Genomic DNA, 9501 nt, shown 5'->3' with positions numbered 1-9501 from the left:
ACTCTCCTCCTTCACGTTCATCAAGAGGCTCTTTAGTTCCTCTTCACTTTCTGCCATAAGGGTGGTGTCGTCTGCCTATCTGAGGTTATTGGTATTTTTCTCGGCAATCTTGATTCCAGCTTGTGCTTCCTCCAGCCCAGCATTTCTCATGATGTACTCTGCATATAAGTTAAATAAGCAGGGTGACAATAAGCAGCCTTGACATCCTCCTTTCCTGATTTGGAACCAGTCTGTTGTTCCATGTCCAGTTCTAACTGTTGCTTCTTGACCTCCATACAGATTTCTCAGGAGGCAGGTCAGGTGGTCTGGTAGTCCCATCTCTTTCAGAATTTTCCACAGTTTATTGTGGTCCACACAGTCAAAGGCTTTATCATAGTCAATGAAGCAGAAGTAGATGTTCTTCTGGAACTCTCTTGCTTTTTTGATGATCCAACGGATGTTGCCAATTTGATCTCTGGTTCCTCTGCCTTTTCTAAATACAGCTTGAACATCTGGATGTTCACGGTTCACATAGTGTTGAAGCCTGGCTTGGAGAATTTTGAGCATTACTTTGCTAGTGTGTGAGATGAGTGCAATTGTGCGGTAGTTTGAGTATTCTTTGGCATTGCCTTTCTTTGGGATTGGAATGAAAACTGACCTTTTCCAGTCTTGTGGCCCCCTGCTGAGTTTTCCAAATTTGCTGGCATATTGAGTGCAGCACTTTCACAGCATCATCTTTTAGGATTTGAAATAGTTCAACTGGAATTCCATCACCTCCACTAGCTTTGTTCATAGTGATGCTTCTTAAGGCCCACTTGACTTCGCATTCTAGAATGTCTGATTCTACGTGAATGATCACACCATCGTGATTATCTGGGTCATGAAGATCTTTTTTGCATAGTTCTTCTGTGTATTCTTGCCACCTCTTCTTAATATCTTCTGCTTCTGTTAGGTCTATACCATTCTGTCCTTTATTGAGCCCATCTTTGCATGGAAATTTCCCTTAGTATCTCTAATTTTCTTGACGAGATCGCTAGTCTTTCCCATTCTATTGTTTCCCTCTATTTCTTTGCATTGTTCAGTGAAGAAGGCTTTCTTATCTCTCTTTGCTGTTCTTTGCAACTCTGCATTCAAATGGGTATATATATCTTTCCTTTTCTCCTTTGCCTTTTGCTTCTCTTTTCACATCTATTTGTAAGGTCTCCTCAGACAATCATTTTGCCTTTTTGCATTTCTTCTTCTTGGGGATGGTCTTGATCATTGCCTCCTGTACAGTGTCACAAACCTTTGTCCACAGTTCTTCAGGCAGTCTGTCTATCAGATCTAATCCCTTGAATCTGTTTGTCACTTCCACTCTATAATTGTAAGGGATTTGATTTAGGTCATAGCTTAACAGTCTAGTGGTTTTCCCTACTTTCTTTAATTCAAGTCTGAATTTTGCAGTAAGGAGTTCATGATGTGAGCCATAGTCAGCTCCTGGTCTTGTTTTTGCTGACTGTATAGAACTTCTCCATCTTTGGCTGCAAAGAATATATTCAATCTGATTTCGGTATTGACCATCTGTACACAGTAGCTCTCAATAAAAGACCTTAAAAGTCTTCACTACAAGAAAAACATTTTTGTAACTATGTATGGGGATGGATGTTAACTAGACATACTGTAGTCATCTTTTTAATGGTATACACAAACAGTGAACAATTATGTTGTACAACAAAGTGAAAGTTGCTCAGTCACGTCTGACTCTCTGCGACCCCATGGACTATACAATCCATGGAATTCTCCAGGCCAGAATCCTGGAGTGGGTAGCCTTTCCCTTCTCCAGGGGATCTTCCCAACCCAGGAATCGAAGCCAGGTCTCTCGCGTTGCAGGAAGATTCTTTACCACATGAGCCACAAAGGAAGCCTGGTTTAGGTGGAGACTGACCCTAAATAAATGCTTGTCAAAATAGAGCTATAAGCAAAGTCTTATGGGAGCACAGAGATTTGGAGAAATCTTTTCAAAAGTTTGGATACTTACAGTGAGTCTGAACAGGTAAAAGGAAGTTTCTGGAGAGAGAATAGGGGCAGGGCATTCCAGAAATGGCCAGAAAGAATGCATAGGGGCAGAGAGAGAGAGGCTGTATATCCAAACATTTGTTTGGGGGTGTTTCCGGAATTGGCTGGAGGGAACATTTCAGAGAAAAGTATAGTGAGAAGTAAAGTTAGTAGAAGTAATTGAGTCCAAGGGTATGAAGCTTTGAATACTCTCCTGAAGGATTTGAATCCTGCCCTCAGGCACCATACCCTTACATATTTTTAAGTAGGAATGTGATATTGATAAATCTGTCTTTGAAAACTTACTTGGTAGATAGCCTTGAGTATGTATCAGTATGGGGAGAATCTGTATGTCATTATATATATATATATATATATATATATATATAGTTGTTGTTGTTTGGCCACTAAGTTGAGTCCAACTCAAGGGATAGTATATTAATCAGGCTGTTGTAGCAAATACCATAGGCTGGGTGCCTTAAACAACAGATATTTATTTCTCATAGTTCCAGGGCCCTGGAAAGGGCCAAGATCAGTTGCTGGCCATTTGGTTCCTGGTTAGGGCTCTCTTCCTGACTTGCAGATGACTACCTTCTCGCTTGTGTCCTTCCAAGGCAGAGAGAGAGAGAGAGAGAGAGAGAAAGAGAGAGATGGAGGGGGAGAGGGAGATGGGAGAGTGCTCTGGTCTCTTTTTCTATAAGGACACTAATATCATCATGGCAACCACCCTCTTGACCTCACATGAACCTAAGTACCTCTCAAAGGCCCTACCTCCTAACACTATCACATTGAGGGTTACAGCTTCACCATGTGAAATCTGGGGGGACACAAATATTCAGTGCATAACAGAGAAGAATTAGAGGTCTCCTTAATAACCAAGGCATTAAATAGCAGGGTTAGAATTAAGGTTGAGATAGTCATGGTGGTAGAGATAGCTGTTACAGATGTCATTACTAGATCTTAGATGACCTGAGGAGGAAAAACACAAAAGGTTAGAGTTTAGGATTAAAACTGTCAGGGTAATGATTCAATGCATAGGCACAAGAGGGAAACCCCCTGAGTTCATCCTTCTGACTATGTGAGGTGGGGCTAGATTTTTAAAGTCTCTACCTCGGTTTCCTCATCTGTACAGTGGGGATAATAATTGTACCTACCTCATAGCGAAATTGTGAGTTAGACATGATAATGGGTATAAAGCACTAAGAAGAGTTTTTCCCCTTCAGGAAGACTCTACAAGGGCTTCCCACATGGCACTAGTGGTAAAGAACCTATCTGCCAATGCAGGAGACATAAGAGACTCAGGTCAATCCCTGGGTCAGGTAGAGCCCCTGGAGAAGGGAATGGCAACAGGGACAGAGGAGCCTGGTGGGGACAGTCCATGGGGTGACAAAGAGTCAGACACAACTAAAATGACTTAGCATAAATGCATGTTAAGACTCTACAAATGTTAACTAGATAGTATTTTATTACCAACAATAACTCATAATATTTTCCACTAAATTTTTTGAATTGCTTTGTTCAAATTGATAACATTTTAAACTCTAAGGATCAGGAGTTGTCTTAAGAGTCATTATATAATTTTTTTTGCTTTGTAAAAACTGTTTCTTTTTTTTTGTTTCAAATACTGTGTTATCATTGACTAGTCTTCATTTATGATATTTGTTGTTTATTTTCTGGCTTTCTTACCTAAGAATAACAGATAAGCATTTTTGTTAAAATTTTTCCAATATAATATTTTTTTATCACAGTTACACATTTATATTATTTAAAATATCAATTATACTTTCTTATGAAAAATAGCAGTCTCATGCTCATTCCTATCTTTACCCTCATTCCTGATATGGCTTTATCACTTGATTAAGGTAGAGACTTAAACTTCTTCTTTTTCTTCTTTGTAAATAACTATTATTTGGGGGGAGATAAATTTGAGATGAGGTCATGAAACTGAGCAGGACTCTGTGGGGCCCGTGGGCATGGTAGCCTTTCTGTCTCCCCCATTCCTTTTTTCTAGGGAACAAATTCCAGCCACTATGACCTTCCTTGAGTCCTGAAGGGGAGATTCAAACAGTTGCTAATCAGGGAAGGGAGGGCAGACAGGGAGGAGCAGCTCAGACAGACAATAGTGCAACCTTGGGGTCCTGGTTCTACTTCAAGGCATACACATAATAATATATTTGAGCTGTTTATAGAACTAAAACCCTGGCAAATGGACTCAGCATTGTTCATTCTGAAGAGGCCAGAAGGAAACAGAGAAGCTCATTAAAAGATTACCTACCCGAGACCAGATTAAATGAGTGCAGGCCCCTCACACTCTCTAATGTTATCAGCAACCCTGCCCTTGAATCATTGCTATAAAACTCCTCCCCAAATCCTCCCAGGTCAGGACACATGGTTTTTGAGGCATGAGCCCTCAGTGTCCCTCTCAGCTTGGTAAAGCAATAAAGCTATTCTTTCTACATCACTGAAAACTCTGTCTCCAAGATTTGATTTGGCACTGGTGCACAGAGGTCAAGTTTTTGGCATCACTAATTCTCCCATCTCTCATGGCCAACTCTCCATTCACTCATTTTTTAAGAAACAGTATGGACACATATTTTTAAATTTTACTCAACTGATTCACTAATTATTCTGATACTTAAATTATCTGTTATTTGGTCAGTGGATCCTCTTCAACATAGCTTCTGTGTTTTTTGACATGTCCATATCATTTTTTGAGCCCTTTTTGGGAGGCACAAAGGCCCATCTTCTTCTTTCCCTGTGTTTTGCTCTTCATCCTGTTCACAGGGCCAGTTGACTTGCTGTTCATACTGCCGGCACTGTTTGCTGAAGCCAGGGTAGGCGAGGCATGAGCTAAGAGGCCGGAAGGCCGGAAGGAGACGCGAGACGCCATGGGAGCTGCAGACGTGTTTATTCCCTCTGGCTGGCATAGCAGTCTATGCCAATGCAGCCATAGCAGCAGCCATAACGTAACACAACATAACTGCACGCAACCTCTCTCCTGGCTGACACGGCAGCCGTCACAGTCCTCTCCTGGCTGGCTGCAGCAGTCAGAGCAGGCTTCACGCTAGTCTTTCCTCTCACGGCTGACCCACCAGACGCAACCATGATGCAGCAGCAGTTCCCGCAGCCTTATGGGTGGAGGTCACATGTGCTTGCAGCACACAAAACCCCGTGACCAAGCGAGTACCTCGTGACGCCCTTGCGCGGTGCTGTAAGTGATCGCAGCTGTCACAAAACGTGGGGCGAGAGAGCCTGAATAGTCCATCTTGGCTAATTTGCTCCTTCCCTATACCCTGTCTCAACTCCAAAGTCAGTCATTTCCCCTGAAGGGTTGCTGATTTAGTGGAGAATGATTTTAGAGAGTAACACTTGAATGCTAGATGTATTCATTGCTTTTGTCTGAGGTCACTCTCTCAGACCTTCTTAGTGAGCAAACACAGGTGTGTCTATGTGTATGCATCTATGTATTTACATATCTTTTTGAAAATGATGAGTTTATGTCATTGCCTTCAATTTCAGTCAGATCCACAGGGTTCATTCTAGTTTTCTGCCTTTCTAACTGCTTTTCTAACTCCTTCAGGAATGAGAAACCAGGCCGTCATTATCCTTAATATATTTACTTATCTGATCAATCTCTGTGTGTGTTAGATTTTCCATTGTCACTCTTTCCTCTACAGGTGGCCTCTTTAGCCCACTGAGGCTCTGAGCCCCCATATCCAGGCCCTTATCTCCTCTAACACCCCCATGGGTGCCCTACTTATCCTTCTGGCAGTCTGACAACCTACGTAAGAACTTACTTCAAGTCTAACACCCCCCTCCCCCATCAACAGCGCACCCGCCCCGCGCCCCCCGTCACCCCCGCCCCCCGCCCCGCATACCCCCGCTTGGATACCACCCTTGTTTGTCCCACCTAATAGCTCTTGGACTGAACTGTTCTAGAAGGAAAGGAAAAGGGACAACACAAACTTACTGCCCTTTCTTCGGTCATTTTGCTGGCGCTATTTCTAGCATCTCTAGTGATAAGATTTTACCTAAGTTGACTGATCAGAACTCAGTACACCAAGACATGTGGCCAGCAGCTGGCTACAGCAGATATGCATTCTTGCTTTCCAGCAGTCTCAAGCAGTGGGTAATTGGATAGGTCCTCCTTTTACTTCTAATGAGCATTAAGTTACTGGTAATGACTAAGAAGAGGGCTATTTAGCTAACAGTTTCAGAGCTTGTTCAAAGTTTCTTTGTAACTAACTAGGTTTCCATTTCAAATTCACCTCCATATGAGATTGGAATTAGGCTTCATGATGACCCTTTTTGCTGGGACCCCTGATGTTAGTTTAGCCTTCTTATTGGTTCTAGGGTATGGTACAGACGTATGTAATTTCTGCACAAGGATATAATATAATATAACATAATATATTTGGGGCTTTTACACACTATTTCCATTTCCTTCTGTTGACAGAGGAAATCCCCCCAACACTGTGCACTGTCCCTTGTAAATGTGACTGTGATAATATATGACTTTATTGCCTCTGCTTTGAAGAATCAGGAGCAACAGAGTGTTTCCCTTTATTTTCTAAGAAAAGCAATGGGCATTTATAAGCTTTGACATTTCCTAGGATTGAGTGCTGCTAAAACTGGCTTTTTGATATAAGAAAGGCACTTGCTGTCTTAGGTTCTGATGGGAACTGTCTTTGTAGCCCATCCTGGTTGCCTTCCAGAATAGGGGCAGATAAGGCGCTGTCAGGATTCACTAGCAGTTGTCCTGGTTCAGACTAAACCCTGTTTTGCTTAGCAGGGAAAACTTGCCCCGCCTTTTCTTTGCCCCCTGTTTTCCTTTCCTGGCTGTTTCTGTGGTCCCTCGGAGTGTGGAGAAATATCCTATAATTCCCTCAAACAGAAGATCTTGTGTAATAGAAATAAAAGCTAGGAGCCCAGGCAGAGGTGATATCATGTCACAGGAGCTCTGGAAATGGAATCAGGAGGTTTGGGGTCCAGTCTTTGCATCTGTGGCTAATAAGGACTGTAGAAGGTTTGGAAGTTTCTTAAGCGATTTAGGCCATTTTATGTGGGTGAGACCAGATCAGTTTCTAATGAGTACTTTGTAGATCCCCAGGCCTGTAGGTCACTCAGAACTGTTTCGGGGGCTTATGGTGGCAGTTCTGGTGGACTGGTGGGGGGGGGATAGTAACTGAAAAGGGTGTGAAGCGGGCTGTGTCAGATAATCTCCACGGTCTTTCACACAGAGCAGGAGCAGTTCAACTTTCATATATGTTGCAGCTTAGCTGTTCTTAAAGGAATTTTTTTTTTCTGAAGAAAACTTTCTCGTAAAATAAAACAAGGGCAAATCAAAGAAAAGCTATGAGACCCCTCTAGTGCCACATATTTTGTGGTCTCCTATGACAGCAGATCCCAACTAGACTATGCCAGATCTATGATTTCCAGACTTACTAGATTCATGGAATTTAAAATAAAAATAGTAACCAACTGTGATGGTTAATTTTATGTGTTAACTGGCCTAGGCTTTGGTGTCTAGTTGTTTGGTTAACGCTAGTTGAGATGTTGCTGTGAAAATATTTTTTCGATGTGACTAATATTTAAATCAGTAGACTGTATAAGGCAGATTATGCTTGATAATCTCCATAATGTGGGTGGGCCTCATCCAATAAGTTGAAGGCCTTAAGAGAAAAGACTAAGTTTCCCTGAGAGGGAAGGGATTCTGCCTCCAGACTGCTTTCAGGTCCAACCAAGACTGCAACATAAATTTCCAGCCTGTAGCCCCCACAATTGTTTAAGCCAGTTCCCTTAAATCATTCAACCCCTTCCCCAGCCCATCTGTCTTGTTTGTCTATCTATTTGGGTTCAATCCCTGGGTCGGGAAGATCCCCCAGAGAAGGGAATGGCTACCCACTCCAGTATTCTTACCTGGGAAATTCTATGGACAGAGGTGGCGGGGAAGCTATAGCCCATGGGATTGTAAAGAGTTGGACACGACTGAGTGACTCACACTTTCACCTACCTATCTCTCTACCCACCTACCTGTCTACCTATCCTTTTTGGTTTTTATTTGGAGAACCCTGAATCATGCACCAACTTAAGACTGTGGTTTTAATGTTTACCAAGTAAGGACTCAAATCCAAACAAATAAATAATGAAAACCTACCATCTACTGTTATCACTTCATGAAGAAAATTTTCTACTCCCATAACAGAAAAGATGTAATCTCAAAATAAAGGACAGTTTTATTGATTGAAATGATCATGTCCTCCAAACAGCTTTGTGCACAGCCTTTCCAGGTTTTCATTTTCCAAGCACAGGTAGAAGTGCCTGAGCCCGTCTTTAGGAGCTGGACTAGCTGTTGATAGTGTGAGAGAAGAGTCTCCCCAAATATTTTCCCCTGATAAAAGAAAGTAGGAAAGTAATGAGGTGTCAAGACTTACAGTCCTCTTTTTCTTTCTATAAACAGCACGTAGGGAATTGGAGGGTTGTTTATGAGCCATGCTTTCTTGAGTCCTGTCTCTTTTGTTACAGGTGATCATAGAAATATCTTGCTGTAAAAGCACCTCATGGTTTCTTCTAAATGAAACCACATTTCTCATGTCCGTTCCGCTCAGCTCTACTGTTCATGCAGAGGCCGAGGAAACTGTTCATGACAGGCTTCTTAAAACTCATTATCCTTACAGAATGTGAGAGCTGGAAGTTCCCCTGAAGATCACCAAGTTCAAGTCCACTTTTGACAGGCAAGATAACGGAGGCTAAGAGAGGTGAAGTGGCGCCCAGGAGCGGCAGCGGTGGGTTAGGCCCCAAGTTCCCGAATTTCAGTTCAGCAATGGCCTTGCTCATTTCAGCTTCCTCTTTTGCCTTCATCACTTTCGTTTCACTTGGCTCTTTCCCCCAGAAGAGCCTCTCTCCTTTTACATCTCCTTTCCTTTACTTTGAAGTTACAGATCTGAAACTCTGTGTTTAGCTATGCCTTGGCTTTCTTCCACATTCTGTGAGGAGGTTGATGGCCTCTCAACAAACTCCTTTTATCTAGGTTCAAATTTCCCCACTTCCCTCTGCTGAAGCTTGATACCAACTGACTTGTAAAGGCTTGTCCTTCAAAACAGCCTTAGGACCTTGCCTGTAGGACCAATTACTGAGAGGACAAGTGAAAATTATTGCTTAGAGCTACATAATTCATTGTTTCCTACTTACTATTTATAGGAGCTTTTCAAATTTCTCGTTCTCCCCACACTTGAAACTTTATCTATTGGGTGCTGTTTTGTGAATTTTTGAGCCACAAATTTGAGTTTCACATTCTATTTTCAGTAGTGCTCTCAGTATACTCCAATTGCAAAAATACTCTGTATTTACAGTAACAAAATCTGAACGCAAATTTAGAGAAATTCATTCAATGGTGAGTCATGGGTGCCAATCTCCACTTCATCTAAACTGTGTGGCAACCCTTCCTGTTGTAGCGAGACATTTCTCATTCCTTCAGAAGCAGCTATT

Source organism: Cervus elaphus, chromosome 31 (genome assembly GCF_910594005.1).
Source record: "Cervus elaphus chromosome 31, mCerEla1.1, whole genome shotgun sequence".
In the NCBI taxonomy this organism is placed as follows: domain Eukaryota; kingdom Metazoa; phylum Chordata; class Mammalia; order Artiodactyla; family Cervidae; genus Cervus; species Cervus elaphus.
This window is presented reverse-complemented; position numbering follows the sequence as displayed.